Source organism: Phocoena sinus, chromosome 14 (genome assembly GCF_008692025.1).
Source record: "Phocoena sinus isolate mPhoSin1 chromosome 14, mPhoSin1.pri, whole genome shotgun sequence".
Taxonomy (NCBI): Eukaryota; Metazoa; Chordata; class Mammalia; order Artiodactyla; family Phocoenidae; genus Phocoena; species Phocoena sinus.
In genome coordinates this window covers 15,820,486-15,843,293 of record NC_045776.1, presented here as the reverse complement: position 1 = coordinate 15,843,293, position 22,808 = coordinate 15,820,486, and the positions used below count along the sequence as shown (strand labels likewise).

At 45.0% G+C, this 22,808-nt stretch overlaps 1 protein-coding gene across 4 annotated transcripts in view; it reads left to right on the top strand.

Moving 5' to 3' along the window:
• The window catches only part of ZNF532 (zinc finger protein 532), a 135,939-nt gene that overhangs the window by 27,241 nt on the left and 85,890 nt on the right, over positions 1 to 22,808 (top strand). The gene's annotated exons all lie outside the window — the stretch shown is intronic.

The following is a 22,808-nucleotide window of genomic DNA, read 5'->3' as shown; positions in this document are numbered from 1 at the left end:
ACTCTCAACCACTGCGCCACCAGGGAAGCCCCCCGCACAGTTTTTGGTCCGTATATGTGAATCTCTTACTGTAAACCACCTTAAATCCTTCTTTAGTGGTATTATATAGATAAAACAACATATGATATACATAAATGTTGAAAAGACCGGTAACTTGGGACGGACTGGAGCAGGTTGGGATTAATCAGTTAGAGAGAGGTGTCTTCAGGAGGCTCTGAACAGGAAGAAGATAGAGTAGGCAGAGGAATAGAGCATATGAAGATAAACCAGCAAAAGAACAAGTTGGGAGACAAGATCTCAGCCTTATGTGACCTTCCATTTTAAAGTGGGCAGCCTGGTTAGCTAGAGACATAAAAGGCTACACAGAATATATTCTTCAAAGGGCCATAGTTCTGTTTTGGGGTCAAGTATTCGGTTGTAAGCCTTTTTCTTTTTTCTTTCTGTTTCTACCCCCCAGGACTTGGACAGAAACACAAAAAATTCTCTGGGTTGGAATTTCTCTTTGATATTGGTCCTGGTCTAAGGGGGAATTGTTACTCACATTTCATTATGTTTGCTCTTAGATTTGGTAAGTTTGACAGAACAGTTAAGCTGTTTCTGAATTAAGCAGTTTTGTAAGAGGTATTTTTTTCAGAATATAGATCATCTAAAAGTAGTTGAATGCCAAAAGCTTTTCTTCTCTCCCCGTTTTTCCTTCCCTTTATTTTTTGAATCTATCACTCGATAGACCATCTCTCTCTCTCTTTCTCTTATAAATTTATTTATTTATTTTTGGCTGCGTTGGGTCTTCGTTGCTGCGAGCGGGCTTTCTCTAGTTGTGGTGAGCGGGGGCTACTCTTCCTTGCAGTGCGCGGGCTTCTCATTGTGGTGGCTTCTCTTGTTGCGGAGCACGGCCTCTAGGGGCGCGGGCTTCAGTAGTAGTTGTGCACAGGCTTAGTTGCTCCGTGGCATGTGGGATCTTCCTGGACCAGGGCTCGAACCCATGTCCCCTGCATTGGCAGGCGGATTCTTAACCACTGCGCCACCAGGGAAGTCCCTCCTTCCCTTGATTTTTAACTCTCACTTGAGTAAGGGTCTTCTAAAAGCATTGAGGTTGGGGAAGAAAGACCTAACAAAGAAAAATACATTAAAAAATTCTTTCTCATGACACCTAATTTTGGAATCGAAAATGCCTATTTTGGGGTTTTCAGTTACATAACATTTTGGGACAAATAATAGAATTTGCTGTATTTCACTGTAAACAATTTTAAGACCACACTAAGTGCAGGAACAGCCTACGGGTTACAATCAGTGAACTGTTTTCATACTTGCATTTCTGTTTTGGAAAAGCCATGAACACATTTGATGTATTTTTGGAGAAATGAGGCTTGAGGAACAGAGTGATTTTTGAGTTGTTTACACTGAGGAAGGTGATGTGGAGTTAAGATGGTTAATGATTTTTAATAATTTAAATTTTTTGTTGAAGTAATACTTGTATACATAGATGAAAAAAAAAATCCAACAGTATTTTCCAGTCCTTATCCCTGTAGGCAATCAATGTCAGCTCTTTGATCTGTTCTTCCCGTTATTCTCATTGCAAAGTAATATTCTTACGCTGCTGAATTTGGACTTCATTATAGAAATTACCTTCTGGCTGTCTGTTCTCGTAGGGATGATGAGCCTGGGCTGTGGACGCAGAAGGTCTGGGTTCTCGTCCATCCTCTCCCCTTCACTGGCCATCTTGTCCTTGAGCAACATACTTAAACTTTCCCTGCCTGATATATAAAACAGGGATGATAATGATAATAATGGCCCCCAGGCCTGCCCTTAATGTTGCAGGGCCTGGAGTAAGAGCACAAAAGGAGGCCAGATGGCTAAATATTTAAAAGGGATGATGAAATATTTAAGAGATACATTTAAATATTTAAAAGGTATATACCATATGCCTAAATATTTGAAAGGTTTAAATCAAGCTGTAGCTATGGCCTGGCCCCTGTTTTCACCCAGGGCCTGGGAGCCTGCTCCGCCAGCATCTCCCTCAAGACCCAAAGTCTGGAGACGCCCTCATCCTTGGAGCAGCCCCATGAGCTGAGTGACGGCAGGAACCTGCACGGGCGGCCCCGCTGGACGCTGGACCTGGACCCACTGAACCAGCTGTAGACTGAGCGGCTCAAGCCTCCCAGGGAGCCTGGCTGTGGGTGGATTCTCCCAATGGGATAATTGTCTGGAGCTTTTTCTGACTGAGACTTATCCAGGCAGTTGTAAGCACCTCCCCAAACCTGCACCTTCTAGGCAGGGGGGGCCACAGGGGCTCTGCCACCCGGGGGCAGAGGCTGCGATCTGCGTGCAAATGCCCCTCCCTCACTCACCCCATCTATCTCTTTCCCATGATTCCCATTCACTCAACCAGTTTCCGAAGTTAAAAACAAAAACCAGCAGAAGCAAAACTTGGCTATGAGACTGAAAAAAGAAGAAAGAAAAACCTCTGTGTTTAGATAAACGGGTTGTATGAAGCTTGGGCCCAGGGCAGAGGCTCCTTTTGTCTGGAGGCAGAGGTACTGAGTGCCCCTGGCTGTTGCGGGGAATCACAAGCAGAGCTCTCACCACAGTGCCTGCGGCACACCAAGTCCTGTACTGTTGTTTGCTGTGTTTCTTAAATTTTGGGTGTTCTGTAACTTGGCTGTGGTGTGGACATTTGTCATATGAGGTGCTGGGCCATCAGAGGTAGAGGCTTGCTGGGTTAAGCCAAAAAAAAAAAAAAAAAAAAAATGATGCCCGGATAAACAATGGAATGTACTTCTAGGGAAAGACTAATTGTCGTTTATCTGAAATTCAGATGTGTCTGACAGCTCTGTGAGGACCCTTTCAGTCTGAGACTTGGCTCCTTTAGTCTTGGGAGATATATTCCTGTATTATTTCTTTGATAATATAGTCTCTGTGTTTTCTCTTTCTGAAGCACTCTTATTAGATGTTGGACCCACTGGATTGAACTTTTACTTTTAATGTCTTTTCTCTCCTATTGTCCAGATCTCTTTTCTGAGAGATACCCTGATTTCCTTGACTTTTTTTTTTTTTTTAACCTGTTTTATCTTTTATTTCAGTTATTAATATTTATTCTTTCCAAACGTCCCTTCTTGTTCTTTGGGTGCTGCTTCTCCATAACTTCCTGCTTTTTTCCTCTGAGGATAGTGTTTGTGTACGTCCATATGTTTCTCTACTCTTTGAGGCATTTCTGTCCTCATTTTGCTCTTTTATTTGTTTGCTTACTTTGGTCTGTCTTGTGTGGGAGGCTTTCCCACAGGTCTGGTGATCTTTAAGGACGAGACTGTGACAAGCTCATTGGAAGCGGTGCCCGCCCAGACCCGTCCTTGGGCTTCTCTGTGATCAGTCATGGAGCCGGACTCTCCACCGAAGGATCCCGCAGATCAGCACCTGGAGCTTTCGTTTCTCAGGGTCCATTCTTCTGCCTGGGGAATAAACTTGGCTTTTGGCCTTAGGGGTGGAGGAAAGGGAAGGCTAGGCTTTTCCATCTCCTGCCTCACCATGGGGGCTCTGAACCTTGAGCCTCCATGGCTTTGGTTAACCCAGAGAATTTTCCTCTAGCCCTTGCCCCAGCTGCGCCAGGTGGCAGAGGGTCAGGGCACCATCCAGGGGCTCTTACAGGGGGCATGCCCATTATACAAGGACATGCGGACTTCATCTACTCCCTGTTTTCAGCCCCACCCCACTCCTTCCATCTCTGGTGTCCCCTTTGCTGATTCCAAGGCCTGAGCTTCTTTGAAGTCCCTGGGACTAACTGTCCTCCATGTCTGCAGCCCCCTCCTGCAGGACCTTGGGATATAACTTCTCGACCACTGTCCTCTTCCCTTTCCCAAAACTTTACTGGTGTCTTATGTTGGCTTTGGCTCCATTCTCATGGCCCTATCCTGTGGGTGTATACTGTATATTTTTGGTAACAACTTTATTGAGATCCAGTTCACATACTATACAATTCACCCATTTGTACCATACAGTTCAGTGGTTTTTGGTCTTTTCACAAGAGCTGTGTAACCATCTCCACAGTCAGATATAGGACCTTTCCATCACCTCAAAAAGAAAGCCTGTCTGTTGGTGGGAATGTAAATTGGTGCAGCCACTATGGAAAACAGTATGGAGGTTCTTAAAAAACTAAAAATATAGTTACTATATGATCCAGCAATCCCACTCCTGGGCGTAGATCTGGAGAAAACTAATTCAAAAAGATACATGCAGGGCTTCCCTGGTGGCGCAGTGGTTGAGAGTCCGCCTGCCGATGCGGAGGACACGGGTTCGTGCCCCGGCCCGGGAAGATCCCACATGCTGCGGAGCGGCTGGGCCCGTGAGCCATGGCCGCTGAGCCTGAGCGTCCGGAGCCTGTGCTCTGCAAGGGGTGAGGCCACAGCAGTGAGAGGCTCGCGTACCGCAAAAAAAAAAAAAAAAAAAAAAGATACATGCAGCCCAGTGTTCAAAGCAGCGTTATTTACAATAATGAAGACATGGAAGCAACCTAAGTGAATATTGACAGATGAATAAAGAAGATGTAGTGTATGTATACAATGGAATATTACTCAGCCATTAAAAAGAATGAAATAATGCCATTTGCAGCAACGTGGATGGCCCTAGAGACTGTCTTACTAAGTGAAGTAAGTCAGACAGAGAAAGACAAATATCATATAATACCACTTACATGTGGAATCTAAAATATTACACAGGTGAACTTATTTACGAAACAGAAACAGACTCAACAGACATAGAAAACAAACCAATGGTTACCAAAGGGGACGGGGAGCTGGGAAAGAATAAATTAGGAGTTTGGGATTAGCAAATACAAACTATTATATACAAAAGAGATAAACAACAAGAATTAGCAAGTACAAACTACTATATACAAAAGAGATAAACAACAAGGTCCTACTGTACAGCACAGGAAACTATATCCAATATCTTTAACCTATAATGGAAGAGAATATGAAAAAGAATAGATATATACGTAGAACTGAATCACTTTGCTGTACACCAGAAACTAACACTTACATTGTAAATCAACTATACTTCAATGTTATTTATTTATTAAAAAAACTTTTTTTTTAAAATTTATTTTTGGCCGCGTTGGGTCTTCATTGCTGCACGCAGGCTTTCTCTAGTTGCGGTGAGGGGGGGCTACTCTTTGTTGTGGTGCGCGGGCTTCCCATCATGGTGGCTTCTCTTGTTGCAGAGCACGGGCTCTAGGTGTGCGGGCTTCAGTAGTTGTGACGCATGGGCTCAGTAGTTGTGGCGCACGGGCTTAGTTGCTCTGCGGCATGTGGGATCTTCCCAGACCAGGGCTCAAACCCATGTCCCTTGCATTGGCAGGCGGATTCTTAACCACTGCGCCACCAGGGAAAGTCCATTAATTTTAAAAAATAATAAAAAAGTAAAATAAAATGGAGTAAAAAAAACAACAAAAACACAGTGCTTTTTAGTTGTCACTCCCTAGTTCTCCCAACTCTCCAGCCCTAAGCAACCACATATCTACTTTCTGTCTATACATGCTATTTTTATCTTTTTAAAAATACTTTTAATGTCATCTTTGTAGGATATCAGGAGGGAAGGGAAAGAAACTCATGAATTCAGTCAACTTTCTTTCGTGGCAAGTTCTTGCCATGTATAAAATATTAACATAAAAGCGTTCTGTCCATTTCTCTACTTCTGCATTTTGAGGATTGACTGAAGTACCCTTTGACAGACGTGGGAATTTTCCTTGTATTCTCTCTCTTTTCCCCCGCCTTTTTTAATTCCCTTGTTTAATGCCCTTGCTTGACCGGAACCTCTGATCTTTCAGAGCTGGGAATTGCCAAGCCCAGACGAGTGGCCTTCAAGTTCTCTTGGCTTCTGGAGTTTTCAAGTGTCTGAATAGTGGTTGTATGGGGGGTAGGTGACTTGGAGCTGGCAGGTCAGCCTCTGAATCCAGGCCCCCAAGTACCTTCTAGGTTGAGGCTCTGAGCTTGGAAAGTGGGTATTACTTTCAGTCACTTAACAGCTCTCACTCCCGTGCATTCACTGGTCAGTCAACACCTGCCCTTGGGCAGTTCTAGAAAATGGACTTTTGAACTCTGACTGAGCCAGTGAGGTAGAGAAGACAAACACACAGACAACATCACCTGTTATAAATGGTGATGAATACAGGGTCACAAGTTCTCATGGCCTTTGGGATTGACAGTGGATACTAACCTCTCCTTGGGGCAGCTGCCAGGGAGCCTTGCCCCCATCTCTTCTGGACTCCAGGATTCCTCTGCAGGTTCTGTACCTCACCCACTGCGTTCACAGCCTGCCAGGCTGTGGTCCTCTCCTTTCCCACCTCCAAGACTGCCTGCCTTCCTCTTTCCCTGAAGAAAGGGAACTCATCTTTCCAGAGAACGAGGTGGCTACGAGGTAGATGCTTCTACGATATGGGGGGCACTTAGCCCACTATTGCTTTGACTTTTCTCCAAGCCCAGTCTGCATTCCTATTTTTCTCTAGCTTTTGTTGGTGTAGTGACTTGTTGGTGTTGGTTTAGGACTTGGACACTGCTTCTCTAGGATGGGGGCTCCTGGCTGGGGGCATGATGCTGGACTCCCAGCATGGCGTTCATCCGCCAATGGCGTGTTATGGCTGCTCAGGCTGGCGCTCAGCCCTCTGCGGGGGGGGCCTGGTCTGAGCTGGGCTCTGGTGACCTGTCGGTCAGCGTGTGAACATGGTCCAGAGGTGTGGGTTGGACCAGGGTTAGGCAGGGAGCAGGTGAGACCGCAGCTAGTCCTTGGTTATCCTCGACTGGGAGGACAGAGCTTCGGAATTAAGAGAGAGAGTTATAGGGCAGTCAGAGACATAGTGAGGTATTTTGCTTTGTGAGTTGAAATTTTGCTGCCCTTTTTTTTTTTTAACATCTTTATTGGAGTATAATTGCTTTACAATGGTGTGTTAGTTTCTGCTCCACAACAAAGCGAATCAGCCATACATATACACATGTTCCCATATCTCTTCCCTCTAGTGTCTCCCTCCCTCCCACCCTCCCTATCCCACCGCTCTAGGTGGTCACAAAGCACCGAGCTGATCTCCCTGTGCTATGCGGCTGCTTCCCACTAGCTATCTACCTTATGTTTGGTAGTGTATATGTGTCCATGCCTCTCTCTCGCTTTGTCACAGCTCACCCTTCCCCCTCCCCATATCCTCAAGTCCGTTCTCTAGTAGGTCTGTGTCTCTTTTCCTGTCTTACCCCTAGGTTCTTCATGACATTTTTTTTTCTTAAATTCCATATATATGTGTTAGCATACGGTATTTGTCTTTGTCTTTCTGACTTACTTCACTCTGTATGACAGACTCTAGGTCTATCCACCTCATTACAAATAGCTCAATTTCGTTTCTTTTTATGGCTGAGTAATATTCCATTGTATATATGTGCCACATTCATCCGATGATGGACACTTAGGTTGTTTCCATCTCCGGGCTGTTGTAAATAGAGCTGCAACGAACATTTTGGTACATGACTCTTTTTGAATTATGGTTTTCTCAGGGTATATGCCCAGTAGTGGGATTGCTGGGTCATATGGTAGTTCTATTTGTAGTTTTTTAAGGAACCTCCATACTGTTCTCCATAGTGGCTGAACCAATTCACATTTCCACCAGCAGTGCAAGAGGGTTCCCTTTTCTCCACACCCTCTTCAGCATTTATTGTTTCTAGATTTTTTGATGATGGCCATTCTGACCAGTGTGAGATGATATCTCATTGTAGTTTTGATTTGCATTTCTCTAATAATTAATGATGTTGAGCATTCTTTCATGTGTTTGTTGGCAGTCTGTATATCTATCTTGGAGAAATGTCTATTTAGGTCTTCTGCCCATTTTTGGATTGGGTTGTTTGTTTTTTTGTTATTGAGCTGCATGAGCCGCTTATAAATTTTGGAGATTAATCCTTTGTCAGTTGCTTCATTTGCAAATATTTTCTCCCATTCTGAGGGTTGTCTTTTGGTCTTGTTTATGGTTTCCTTTTGCTGCCCTTGAAGAGGAAACGGCATTCTTTTCAATGTATGAACTCCAGGTGACCCACCAGTGGGTGATCCCTAGAGCAGGCCTTGGAGGCACATCTACACTAGGAAAGGGGCCAGCGTTTCAAAATGAAATGAGATGTAATAAAGAGCCAGGGCATCGTTCTGTAAGTACCGAAGAATGTTCCTCCTCCTTTTTCTCCAGTCAGACCATCATCACCTCAAAACTACTTCACTTTCTTGTCTCAAGAACATTTCTTCATTTCTCCTTTCTATCCCCCTAGTTTGTTTTATTATTCTAACAAAGAGACAAAGAGGAAGAAAATAGTATTTTAATGCCTACGTGTTCGGTTCTTTTCATACATATTGTTTTCTTAAATACAGCAGTCTTATGATATGGAAGTTATTAGTTCTCATTTTAAAGATGAGGAAATTAAGGCTCTTTCTTCAGAAAACCTTAGGAATGGGTTCTTCATCCTTGGCTAATGGAGGGGTGTGTCTCTGTGTGTGTGTGTGTGTGTGTGTGTGTGTGTGTGTGTGTGAGAGAGAGAGAGAGAGAGATTCTAGTTTAAGAAATAACATGGCCCTAGGAGGAAAGAGGGGTGTGTGTGTGTGTGTGTGTGTGTGTATCCCCCACCCCCCCACCCAAGGAGAACAGTGGTTGGTCTCTGATTGAATAAGGTCTTTGGTGTCAGGCCAAGGAATTTGGACTTAATTTGGAAGGTGATTCAAGGATTTTTTTTTTTTTTTTTTTTATTGTGGTACGCGGGCCTCTCACTGTTGTGGTCTCTCCCGTTGTGGAGCACAGGCTCTGGACGTGCAGGCTTAGCGGCCATGGCTCACGGGCCCAGCCGCTCCGCGGCATGTGGGATCCTCCCGGACCGGGGCACGAACCCGTGTCCCCTGCATTGGCAGGGGGACTCTCAACCACTGCGCCATCAGGGAAGCCCTGATTCAAGGATTTTTAATAGAAGGGAGTGATAGATAGGATTAAAGTGTAGTTTTAGAAAGATTAATCTGGCAATTCTGAATGAGAGCATAGAGAACGGGGTGTTGTGTTTTTCTAGGTGTAAGATGGGATGGTCCACAGTGAGGAGTGACAGGGATTATGTTCAGCATGGATGTAACATTGCCAAGGAAAAGATACAGGACTTGGTGAGAGAGAAAAATTTCATATAAAAAGTAAATGTATATATTTGAGATGGTAAATTTTATGATATGTATATTTTATCACAGTTTTAAAAAAATGAAATGCGTACCTTGCTTTGCTTTCCTGTATGTGGGCTGTTAATTACATTGGCTTCGTGATATGTGTGGATTTTAATATTTGGTTGGGAACTTATACTGCTTATAATTTATTTAAAGGGAAACAGTAGTTCCCATTTTAGTTGTTAACTTCTGAAATGGCAAAACCCAGTTATGCTGTTATTGTAAAAAAGGAAAGGCTGGCCTTGTTAGAAGACACCTGAAGGATGACAAGAGCGGTAAATGATTCATTTCTTTCCACGTGACCTGTATAACCAAATTGCTAGGAGGGACTTATTTTTCAGGCTGTTGTTTTTTTTTTTTTTTTTTGCGTTACGCGAGCCTCTCACTGTTGTGGCCTCTCCCGTTGCGGAGCACAGGCTCCGGACGCACAGGCTCAGCGGCCGTGGCTCACGGGCCCAGCCGCTCCGCGGCATGTGGGATCTTCCCGGACCGGGGCACGAACCCGCGTCCCTTGCATCAGCAGGCGGACTCTCAACCACTGCGCCACCAGGGAAGCCCAGGCTGTTGTTTTTTTTGCCTGCACCACGTGGCATGCGGGGTCTTAGTTCCCCAACCAGAGATCGGACCTGTGTCCCCTGCAGTGGAAGCCCAAAGTCCTGACCACTGGACCTCCAGGGAAGTCCCCACATAGGCTGTTGTTTTATACGGCTAACTGTCAGTGATTCAGTAGTCCAGCTGCCCACCTTGGGCATAAAGAGAAACCAAATAAATCGTTTATCGTCTCTGGCCACAGGCTGGGGCTGCCTGTAGTAGCAAACGGTCATCTCCATCATTTTGTGTGCAAGAAAGCATGGAGAATGCAAACTTTTAGAAATTCTATTTCTAATAAACTTAGGTTTAAAAGTCGCTAAGCTGTTTTGATTACTCAGTGGCTGACCTTGAGGCAGCTTATTGGTAAGAGGATAAAATGGAAAATTAATCTCCACATATGCAGAGCTGTTATTTAAACATTTTAGGAATTAGTTCTTGTTTATAATGCCATTTACCAGTGTTCTTTGGGAGTAAAAGGATAGAAGTACCCAACTTCTGCTCATCCCAGCTCCCTTCTTTGCATTTTAATACTCCGCCACTCTCTTAACTATTCATTATCTCTGTCTTACTTTTTTTAAAAAACTAAAGTCCATGCTTTATTTAGATTTCCTCAGTTTTTACCCAGTGTCCTTTTTCTGTCCCAGGATCCCATCCAGGAGATCACATTGCATTTAGTCACCATGTCGCCTTAGACTCCTCCTGCTGTGACAGTTCCTCAGACTTCCCTTGTTTTTTGTGACCTTGATAGTTTGGAGCAGGACTGGTCAGGTAATTTTGTAGAATGTCCCTCAGTTGGGATTTGTCTGTTTTCCCTGTGGTTAGGCTGGGGTGTGATGTGTTTCTGGGATAACCTGCTGTTCTGTCACATCAAGGGGACGTACTATCCATATGACTTATCACTGTTGACGTTGCCCTTGGTCACCTGGCTCAGATAGTGTTGGTGAGGCCTTTCCACTGTGGAGTTACTCTTTTCTCTCCCCTTTCCGTACCGTCGTCTTTGGAGGAGAGTCACTTAAGGAGTGGGATTATTCTTCACCTCTGTAAGGGTGGGGCATCTACCTAAATTATTTGGAGTTCTGCACGGGAGATTTGTTTGCCTTTCCCCATTTATTCAATCATTTGTATCAGTATGGACTCATGGATGTTTATTTTATATCTCAGGTTACAACCCAGTATTGCTTTATTTGTTGCTTACGTTGTAACAGCTTGAGCCGTTGGGAACTCTTTCTCGGTTCACCTCTGTCCCTGTGACATGCTCCTCTCAGTGCAGTTTGTTTCCTTTCTTTTTGTCTTGTTTTGGAGCACTTCCTTAATTTCTGGCACTACAGAATGCTCCAGGCTCATTTTGTGCATTTCCTGCCCAGTGCTGGAATTGGCCATTTCTTCAAGGAGCGCTGGTCTCTTTTTCTAGTGGAGAGCAGTGTTAGAAACCCAGGTCTCGGTGCTGGCTGTCCTCACTTTTGGTCTTTGCCAGGCATCTGCCCCAGTGCTGGGTTCACCTCACATGACTCATTTCTTCATTTTCCTGTCAAATCTTTTCATATGGTTGCCCAGATCTGTTTTTTTAAAATTAATTAATTTAAAAATTTTTGGCTGCGTTGGGTCTTCGTTGCTGCATGCAGGCTTTCTCTAGTTGCGGCGAGCAGGGACTACTCTTCGTTGCGGTGCGTGGGCTTCTCGTTGCGGTGGCTTCTTGTCGCGGAGCACAGGCTCTAGGCGCGTGGGCTTCAGTAGCTGTGGCACACGGGCTCAGTAGTTGTGGCTCATGGGCTCTAGAGCGCAGGCTTAGTATTTGTGGCCATGGGCTTAGTTGCTCTGCTGCATGTGGGATCTTCCTGGACCAGGGCTCGAACCCATGCCCCCTGCATTGGCAGGCAGATTCTTAATCACTGCACCACCAGGGAAGTCCCCAGATCTGGTTTTTATAGCTGTCAGAATTTTAGCCTAGATCAATACAAAATTATTCCTTGGATGGGCAATCAAGCTGCTTTTATATATTTTAAAAATGTGTTTTGTGTTCTAGTATCAACACTACATAGGAATCTGGCTACAAATTTAGATTGCATTTGGGTGGGTGATATTTTTGGTCTGTGATTTGTCTTTTAATACAGTTTTTACAAGAATTTTACAGATTCATGAACCTTAGGGAGATAGTTAAAAGCCTATTAAAATTTAATTTTGTGCATTTGGTTTTATCAAGGCAAAATAAGCAGCTGAAATAAAATGGACCTGGGAGCCAGAGGTTTGCATTTATCATTCCCCAATTTAAGGTGCAGCTTAGATGGTAGAGAATGCCAAGGGTAGCAGTATAGTTAAATGAAGGAGATTAATTAAAGTGTAGACAACTGGAACGATACAAAATTCACATCTTCCGGATGTAATTTCTTCTCTGTATTTGTCCTTCCTGGGAGACCCTGCCTGAGAACCTACTGAGCACATGTCTTGCTATTAAGTGTGAGGGGGACTGTAAGCTTCTTTACTCCTTGTCTCAAAACAGAGATACACATTTTCTTTTCTGATCCCCACATCACATTAATTATTAATCAGTTTTTTGTTTTTTGTTTTTTTTGCGGTACGCAGGCCTCTCACTGTTGTGGCGCACAGGCTCTGTACGCGCAGGCTCAGCGGCCATGGCTAACGGGCCTAGCTGCTCCGCGGCATATGGGATCTTCCCAGACCGGGGCACGAACCCGTGTCCCCTGCATCGGCAGGCGGACTCTCAACCACTGCGCCACCAGGGAAGCCCTATTAATCAGTTTTTTATTTTATTTTATTTTACCAACTGCGACTCAAAACTTAGAGCTTGATAAAATTCTTGGATCTCCTGTGGGGAAAAGTTACTCGTGAGGGTCCTGAGGATTTGGAGAAGGCAGGTCTCACCCTGGCCTTCCCTGCATCTGGAGGACAGTACGTCTTCTGCAGGGCACCAAGCATCCGGAATCCTTTCAGCTGTGGCTGCCGAGCTTGCTGCTGCTGCTCGTGGGAAGCTTTGCCCACCATGGAGTTGCTAGTCCATAGTTCTGCTGTCCTTTGGGCGCTGCGGAGCTCAAGTGAGGGCGGTGCCCCACGCCTCTGGTCTGAGCATCTCTTTGTCCACCCCCCTGGTTCTGACCTGCTGGGTCATTTGCACCTCAGCCTCTAATTCTGATCCCGACTGAGGCTCACGCCTCAGCCTGTGGGTTCTGTGCTGGACAGGGTGAGCCCCTGACCTTTGACCCCCAGCCCCTCGGTACCAGCCCCCCTGCTGCGAGTGCTGCCCACTTAGGCTCCTTTCTTCTCTTGCTCAGATCCAAACGCTGACGAGGAACCTGTCAGCCACACGGGTCTCCTGGCTGTGGTTGCAGGTCTCTGGTCTGGTTGTGGGATGAAAAGAGTAGGAACATGCCTTGAAAATCTCTGACCACCTGCCCTCCGTGTTTGAATGTTATGCTCTCTGTGCTTTTTGTGTAGTGTATTTGATCATGACAAAGTTCCCTCTAGATATCTAAATAGCACAGCCCTGGGGTTGGGTGTATGCTGTTATCTCCATTTTTAGGTGGAAAACTTTCCAACACAAAGAAGCCAGAGAGAGCACAGGGAATGTTAGTGCTGGGAGGGACATTGGGCCTCACACCCGCTGTCTGTGTGTTGTCGCTGGGACATTAAAGCTCATTCTCTTCACCAGGGTTTGTCCATAGAAACTAGTTTATTTTAGGCAACTGTGTGGATGGGTTTTTGTATGCTCTTGCCTATTAAGTGACAAGAACGTAGGTCGGTAAGTGATTTCATGGAGCTGCAGAGAGAAGTAAATAGGAAATTCATCATCTCCCTCCATGCATTCATTCGTCAGTCACAGAACAAATATTTCTTTTACAGCTAGTAAGCAAACCGTATTAGGAAAAGTTTAAACTTTCTAGTAATGTAGAAATTGTATAAGAAGTCATCATTTTGTGTCATAAATATTTATAAAGTTGGGGGGCAGGGTGGGCTTAAAGTAACTCTAATGCATGGTGGCAGCAACAGAATTGGTGCAGCCATCTGGGAAATCATTCTGGCATTTGTGTTCACAGATCAGAAAAAATGACCTGTGGTTAGATCAAAATTTGGGAACTATAGCATCCCCCTTTTTGGAGACTTACAATATTTGTTAGCGTAACAGAGGCTGTCCTGCAGAAAGAAATCTGCTCAGCGTAGAAAAATCCAGCATTTACTCTACGTATTTCAGTGCTGCGTTTGTGAAAAGCCTAGTAAGGTCCTTCAAAACTGGGGTCTGTGTTTCGCAGTGTGTGAAGTGCAGCACGTGAAGGGCTTTTTTTTTTTTTTTTTTTTTTTGCGGTACGCGGGCCTCTCACTGTTGTGGCCTCTCCCGTTACGGAGCACAGGCTTCAGACGCGCAGGCCCAGCGGCCATGGCTCACGGGCCCAGCCGCTCCACGGCATATGGGATCTTCCCGGACCAGGGCACGAACCCGTGTCCCCTGCATCGGCAGGCGGACTCTCAACCACTGTGCCACCAGGGAAGTCCCACGTGAAGGGCTTTTAATGTTTTCCTAGTGGAGGTGAGTGTCATGGACAATGTGAATAGGACTTGGAGGGGGGGCAGTTGGGAGGGAAAACGAAGGAGGGCTTTAGTGTAAGTTTGACCTCCTGTTGGGACAGTCAAGTGGCATATAAAGTTGGCAATTGGAAAGGTGGCTCTGAAGGCAGAATTAGGGCTGTAGGTAGAAATGTGTGAGTTCTGTGAATATATGGGATTGTTGTGACCACAGGGGTGGCCGAGGCTGCCTTTGGACAAAGGTAGATGACAGAATCTGAAGGGACCCAGGAGGGGAAGAGCCAGGGAGTCAGGGGAAACCCGAGCGGCTTCTAGCAGTGCTTGCAGGGTCCACGAGAGGACAAGATGGCTGGAAAATGAAATTCTGCTGAAAGGCAGTGGCAGTAAGAGAGGACACAGGCAACAGGGACCGGCACAAGGCAACAAAGAATGGGAATGGACCGTTTCTGGAGTGTTTTCTAGCTGTGAGGCACTCGCGGTATTTCATTTAGTAGCTGTACACTATTAAATGAACGCATGCATTTTCATTTAACTTTTTATTTTGGAATAATTTTAGCTTCTAGAAGAATTGCAAAAATAATACAAAGAATTTCCAGGTGCCCTTTACCCAATTTTCCCTAGCCACCTTGTATAATTATAACATATTAATCAAAACTAAAAAATTATCATTGGTATAATGCTAACTAGACCATAGACTTTACTCAAATTTCAGCAGTTTTCAACTAAGTGGAGGCCACTATTTGTGTACAGTTCCCTTTCTCTGTAACCTTACAGTATACAGTTGCGGTTTTGTTTTCCAAAGTTACTTGGGTGGGTTCTTTTCCTCCATACGGTCTCTTCAGCATGGGTGTTACGTCATTTGCTTGTGATATAGTTAGTTCTTCGTTACACTTGGTCTCTTATTTTGGGCCTCTCCTCATTCCTGATTGATTTTATTTTTTGTTTACGCACAGTAAAACTCTCTGGGTCTTGACAAAGACATAGACGTGTGTATCCAGCCCCACAGTTGTGGTACAGAACAGTTCTGTCACCTCCACGTTTCCCCCTACAGCCTGGATTTTAACAGTGGTTTCAGGCGAGTGGGTAGCAAAGGGGTGGGGAAGGAGCTGGGCGGTGTAGGATCTCCCCGACGACTGAGAACTTGACTGTGAGGGCAGCGTGCCCATGGACAGAGCACAAGGGTAGGGTGTCCAGGTTGAGGCTGGGGGACGTCTCTTTAGCCAGTAGGTAGAGGTAATAGGAGTGGCCAAAAGCCCCGGAGCTGGGCAGCAACCTCCCAGTGAGGACCAGCTGGGAAAGGCCAGCTGTGCGGATCAGGCAGGGTCTGAAGGGGCAGGCGGACCGTGGGGAAGGGTCCTGCCTGTTGTCTTCGAAGCTGACTGTGGAAAGAAGGAGGTGTGGAGTAGGTACCAGGGGAAGGTTAGAAAACAGCCTCTGTCCCCTGGCAGGGTGGGAGTTAAGGAGAAGGAAAAGAGAGGGTGGTGGGGCAGAGTGATACAGAGGACGCCCTGGGGCACGAGGAGCGGGGATTTGCTGCAGTCCTCTCTAGAGGTACCCTTGACAGCTGCAGAACCATGTGGAAAACGCAAAGGAGCTTTTTACTGCAGAGCTTTCGTTTGACCTGTGAGTGCTTGGAGTTGCGGGGAGTGATGCAAGGAGTAGGCCAAGAACTGTGAGTCGAGCTTCTGGAAGAGGCTGAGGTTTGTAGGGACCATTTGCTTCTATTCCTGTGGGAGGAAGGGTGGGTGGAGGAGGGAAGGGGAGGCGCTTGTAGGTATAGCCTTGAGGGAAAAGTGAAGGATAACCCGCAGGGAAGGGCAGGGGCTGGATATATTCTTGTCTTTCCCAAGGTTGTGCCCTGATGAAGTGCCTCTGTGTTTATGTTTCTAGAAGCAGTTTGAACTTTCACATCAGTGGTTTTTCAAATCAGGAATATTAGGTATTAACTGAAGAAGAAAACACGGCCTTGGCCAGAGTATCTATCTGTATGTCAATATTGATACCATCAGGATTCAGTGAAACAAGAAGATATCTATTCTTGATGATAGCAGCTGCATTTACTAATTTCTTATTAACTCATACAGAATTAAAACGTATATTCTTTCCTTTTCACCTTATGTGTAAACTGTCTTTTTACACATGGGCAGCTAACTTGGTGGGGGCTGTTGAGAAAGTGAAGTACTTCTGGCCTCAGCAGGTGGTGTGCAGGGAGTGGGGGGGACGCCCGCCAGTGCTGGAAGCTGAGAGGGGGCTGGGCGCTCTGTGGTCCTGGGTCACACTTCTTCCCAGTGGCTGGAGAGGAGCCTCAGACCTACATGGTGCCCTGGCTTATCGTCCAGATCTACCCAGGGCCTGATGAGTGTGGAGGATGGAGATAAACACTTCTCTCTGGCGTTCTGGCACTTGTATGGGGCCTTCAACTAGCATGTATTTAAGAGATTCCATAGCTCCATTTATTATTGCTTATTTTTTCCCTCAAAGCTATATGCACGTAGCCATTCGTATGTGTGTGTGTGTGTATTTTTTTTAGTTATTATTTTTTTGAGACCTAAGTGTCTGCCAGTTTTTGGGACCCAGTCTCCTTGTCCATCCCCCACCCTTCCCTAGAGAGCAGCCCTGAGGCAGAGACGTAGGCAATCAGGTGTTTTGTTTTGTTTCTATTTTTTGTTTGAAACTCCACAAAACTGACATCTCTTCCCAGCTGGTTTAGGAAGAGCGAGCAAAGAAGCATGAAGCAGATTTGTGTAACTGAACCTGCTGTTTGGGATGGAATTGCAGTGATAAAATATTTTTCCCTGATAAGCAATTCAGATTGAAGTGAGGGAGAAGGAAATGGTCAGTTGGGGAAAAAGAGATGTGATGTCTTTTTCTCTTTTGTGGTTGAAGAGATGTCATGATGGAGGGCGTTGAAAATGCTAAAGGTGAAAAGGGATTGGTGAAGAAGGAAGAGCCCAAGGGTGTGTGTGTACTAGTATGAGGGGAAAGGCAGGGATTGGGAGGTAGAGGCCGGGAGAAACCAACCCCCTGCTTATTTCTTTGAAGACATGGGACCTGAGGGTGCTAAGTCATTTTCTGTGAGCAGCAAACTAAATGTGAAGCATTGCATAATATAAACACACATAAGAACATTGCATATTTGAAGAAATGAAGGTTAGAAATGTGAGTTAGATTCATTAATCAGTTGAATTACTTCTTCAAAAAGGGCTTCAGTGGCCAGATAAGTGCCAGAAAACAGTGACAAATATAGTCCCCCAAAAGGATAACAGACCTTGGATTATCATAGTTGTTCTTTGAAAAGTTTGTAAAATGCTGTTGAGGCGATCTGTAGACTTGGATTTGTTTTTCTTTAGGATTATTATGACTTAGCGTTTATTGATTTTCATTAAAGAAAATGTTAGTTTCTCCATTTACATGGGGAAGCCGATGTGTTGTCACCGGTCACATTGACCTTTGCATATTCATTTTGCAGGTGTGTATCTGGGGATTATTTGCAGTTGGGTTCAGTGGTTACTTTATGACTGGGAGATTCTGTGCCATCATCCTCTAGTTGGAAATTGACAAGTGCCTCCATGAAGAACAGTTTCTTATTGCAAAGTATAAGAAGTATGATTAAGGGGTGAATGGGTTTTTCTTTTGATTTGATAACTTTTGACTTTTACCAACAAAGATGAAATAGCTTACTATAATTTTAAGAGACTTTGGTAGGAAAGGAAGTGTTTTGTCTTTGTCATAGGAGGGAATAGAGTGACCATGTGACAGACTTGAGTTCTTTGATTTTCTTTTTTTATAAACAGGCCTAGCATTCCCCCCCCCCAGACATTTTCAAGGTGAAAGGACTTTTATACATCGAGCACAAATGCTGTTAGTGAATTATACGTTATTTATAGGGTGTTTAGTTTTAAATTAAAAGACTGTTAGTGCCTTTGAAGGAAGCTGTATTTTACAGGGTTTATATGAGATGAAAGACATTGTTGCAATAACTAAAACTAATTCTGTTTGAAAGTCAAGCTGTTGAGGGAAAGGGAAGCTAAAATGAGATCTTTTTATCTTATCTTTTAAACGAGAAGACTGAGATTTATCTTTGTAATGTTTTTAAGCAGAAGAATCTATTTTTAAAACAGTACTTAGGAATTGGGGTGAACAAAAGTAAAGAAAACTTTCAAACATAAACATTTCTCTCTACTTGATAGAACGGAGAAATGAAGCAGGAGTTAAGCATTTTTTCCCCCAAGTGGTAAATTCACTCTTGCCTTCCAGAATGTGGGAAGGGTGAGGGTAGTAATAGGACGGTGTGATTGTGGGCATGACAAACATTTCTATAAACCAAAAAAGAAGTGTGAAGTTACAGACAGCGGTGTTTATTACATTGATTATACAGCCCGGGAGAGGTGAACTCACCGCCACGATGGTCTTGGGTTTCAGACAACGCGATGTGCTTTCAGCGGCCGCTGCACTTGGCCTTTTATGCCCGCTGTGCATTTTCACCTTATAGTCAGGATTCTTTCAGGTGAACTAGGAGAGCTGACTCATATGTTTTTAAACTGCTGCTAATTCACTCTTACCTCTCCACAGTGTCCCAGTACTTCACCCCAAAGAGTTCATCTGGGTTTATCTTCTTCCCTAAAGAGAAAGTGTATACATCTTAGGCGTTTAGAGGAAGGGGGGTGGGGGCAGGTATGGCCAGATGTCCACAGAAAAAGTTGTTCCTGCATCAGGAATGTCTTCTGGACTGCTTGGGGGGCTTGCAGATGTGGAGGTTCCTCTCTGGGGTTTTCTAAGCCTTCACTCTGCTTTACTTATGCAGATAGGAAAAGATACCGACAGTGTGGTGGGTGACATCCTACCATTGACTATAAGATTTAATGCTGCTGCTGTCGCCACCATATGTGAGCACCTGTGTGTCCATAAAGCAGGCAGGTCCCTGTTGTGTGTCAACAGGAGGGAGATGGTAGGAATCAGTATTACTCTTCCAAGTATTCATCAGAATGCCTGCCAGCTGCACTGCCAGTGTGAACTGCCAGTTGCTTAGCACGTTGTGTTTCACGTGGTGACCCTTTTATCATTTCTTGTGGTTGTGTGTTCTGGGCCTACCACCCACTGAGTATTTGAATTTTCTGTTATGTTCTTTTTGTTCCTGAACCGACTGCCCTCTAGGATGAATGGTGTGAAACTGGATGACGTCTTTTGCTCACCAAAATCATAAGGAGAGGGCAAATGACATAAATCCCATGTAGCTGTAAAGAAAGGGTTGAGGGATTTAGGCAGAGCCCAGCCACCACTGGGGACATCCAGAGGCTGGATCCCAGCTTTGGATAAGTGGTGGCATTAAAAAACCACCTTTCAGGCCTATTTGACTCCAGTGGGGTTTTGGGGGTGGTTCATGAGTCTATGTTTTGAATTCTTTAAAAAGTGGTCTACAAACTTGGATCATCATGGCTGGTAAAGATAGATCATAGGGATGCTTCGCTAATGGTGGTTTTATTGTGAGTATTCAGTTTATAAAGGCAGTATGATGCTTAAAAATAAAGCTGGTGAGGGACTTCCCTGGTGGCACAGTGGTTAAGAATCCGCCTGCCAGTGCAGGGGACACAGGTTTGATCCCCGGTCTGGGAAGATCTCACTTGCCATGGAGCAGCTAAGCCCGCGAGCCACAGCTACTGAAGCCCGTGCGCCTAGAGCCTGTGCTCCGCAACAAGAGAAGCCACCGCAATGAGAAGCCCACACACTGCAACGAAGAGTAGCCCCCGCTCGCCGTAACTAGAGAAAGCCCACGCTCAGAAATGAAGACCCAGCGCAGTCAAAAATAAATAAAATATATAAATTAAATAAATAACACTGGTGCCATTCAGGGATTATTCCTAAGTGGGCGGACTCTTAAGTGGGTATATTGTCTCATTGCCCACATTTTACAGTTCAGCTTCATTTAAAAAAGAAAATCATAATATCAAACTTTCTTGCTAGATTTGACTTCATATAGATGTTTTCATGTCATTATATGCTTAGAAGTGTTGTACTTTGATGCCGGGGGTGCATTATTCCCTGTCTGGTCCTGCTGGCACCCATCTGGGAGAAAAGTGGCCCAGAGTGTTCTCTCTAGGCCAAGCAAACCATCTAGAGAAAAGTACATGTGACTTCTGAGACATAAGTGCATGGAAAGTGATTTATTCTTTTTTTTATGATATTTTCTGTTGCTTTCTCTCTTTATTAATGCACTTTATTTTATTTTATTTTTTTTAAACATCTTTATTGGGGTATAATTGCTTTACAATGGTGTGTTAGTTTCTGCTTTATAACAAAGTGAATCAGCTATACATATACATATGTTCCCATATGTCTTCCCTCTTGCGTCTCCCTCCCTCCCACTCTCCCCATCCCACCCCTCCAGGCTTATTAATGCACTTTAAAAAAATTAATTTATTTATTTTTGGCTGCTTTGGGTCTTCGTTGTTGCACGCAGGCCTTCTCTAGTTGTGGTGAGCGGAGGCTACTCTTAGTTGCGGTGCGCGGGCTTCTCATCGTGGTGGCTTCTCTTGTTGCGGAGCACGGGCTCTAGGCACGTAGGCTTCAGTAGTTGTGGCACGTGGGCTCAGTAGTTGTGGCTAGCAGGCTCTAGAGCGCAGGCTCAGTAGTTGTGGCACACGGGCTTAGTTGCTCTGTGGCATGTGGGATCTTCCTGGACCAGGGCTTGAACCCGTGACCCCTGCATTGGCAGGCGGATTCTTAACCACTGTGCCACCAGGGAAGCCCTGGAAAGTGATTTATTCTTCAGCTCCTTTTGAGCCATAAGTGTTTGTTTCATCTTCAACAGTAGTTTTTCCCAACAAAATTCTTTGAAGTGTTTGGGTATGTCCCAGAGTGGGTGAATATGCTGAGGGTGTCTTAACAGCTGATGATGGATTTATGGTTAATGTGAATTTTCACGGGTATGTTTATTGTTGCCTGAGTAGAAGTCCTACTGTGATCCTCATATAGTTATTTTTATTAGGAATGCATGATTTTTTACAGATTGTACGAGAAAAAAATCATTAAATACTTTGGTAAAATATGAAAGACAACTTCTCAGTGATTTAAAGCAGACTTAAAGGAGGAATGATGTAGTAAATATTGACAAGGAAAGAGTCTAGGTGTCTACAAATCACTTAGGCCGATTCTTCCATTGAAAGTTGCCTAAGATCAGCTGTGATCCTTGTTTCTTCCGACATTGATTGTTTCTTGATTCCCCTCTCTTCTTCCCTTCTTCTTCTTTGCTTTCTTTCTCTCCCTCTCCTTCCCTTTCCAGTTTTTCATTCATCCTCTTCCCTTTCCTTCTCTTCCTGGCTGCTGGCCTTCACGGCAGAAGGAAGGAACAGGCCCAGAGAGATCCCCTTACTTCCTGAGGGTCTCAGAGGCAGTGAGTTGTCTGCAGAGCAGGGTCAAGGCCTGTTCTTATTGTAAGTCCTGTGTTCTGGTCCCTGACTTGTGTCCTGTTGGTTATTTGGCATTTATGGTGCAAAGGCAAGTGGGACATTGCCTGTCTTCAGGCAGCTGACCAGGCCAGTAGGTAAGAAGAGACAAGTACACATACACTGTAATACATACAGAGCATAATCGAATCATAAGATGGAGTGCTCTGGGGGTTCAGGGAGGAGGAAGAGCTCCCCTACAGTGGAAGGGCCCCTTGTGAAGACCCCAAGCAGTCTGTGTATTTATATATCCTTCATCTTTAGTAACGGCTGTGACTGTCCATTTTCCTAAAACTCTCCATCCTTCTACCATCCAGGGCTTCGTGCACATTAATGCAAGCACTTCTTTTTTTTTTTTTCTGCGGTACACGGGCCTCTCACTGTTGCGGCCTCTCCCGTTGTGGAGCACAGGCTCCGGACGCGCAGGCTCAGCGGCCATGGCTCACGGTCCCAGCCGCTCCGCGGCATGTGGGATCCTCGCGGACCGGGGCACGAACCCGCGTCCCCTGCCTCGGCAGGCGGACTCTCAACCACTGCGCCACCAAGGAAGCCCCAATGAAAGCACTTCTTCATAGACTGTTGTCCGCCCTGATCTAGCCTGGCTGCCAAAGAGAGGGCCTTCCTCCCCTGGGCTCTGTCACGTACTTGGGTCCGTGTTGTCACGTGCTGGGAGTAGTTTCATGGAAGGCCTTTCTCAGCTGCCACAGCCATTTGCAAGACTGTGTAGGCTGAGTAGTGATTAGGAAACAGCTGTGCATTCCCTTAACTAGCGAAACCACTGGAGTGGGGAGGGAGATGGAAGGGACACTACACTTTTCTGCCTGGAGAGTGTTTTTTTCCCCTAACATAATGGAGGGAATTAAGATTAAGTAAAAAGTGATGGAATGAGCTCCTGGGGGATTTTTGAAAATCTCAGACGGAACTTTATGAGCAGTAGACGGCCTGTGCTGGGTTGGGGTGCTCACTTCTGTGGATGAATTGAAATCTGTAATTGGAGTTTCGCTTGTAATCTGTTGCTTTTAATGTGATATCCCA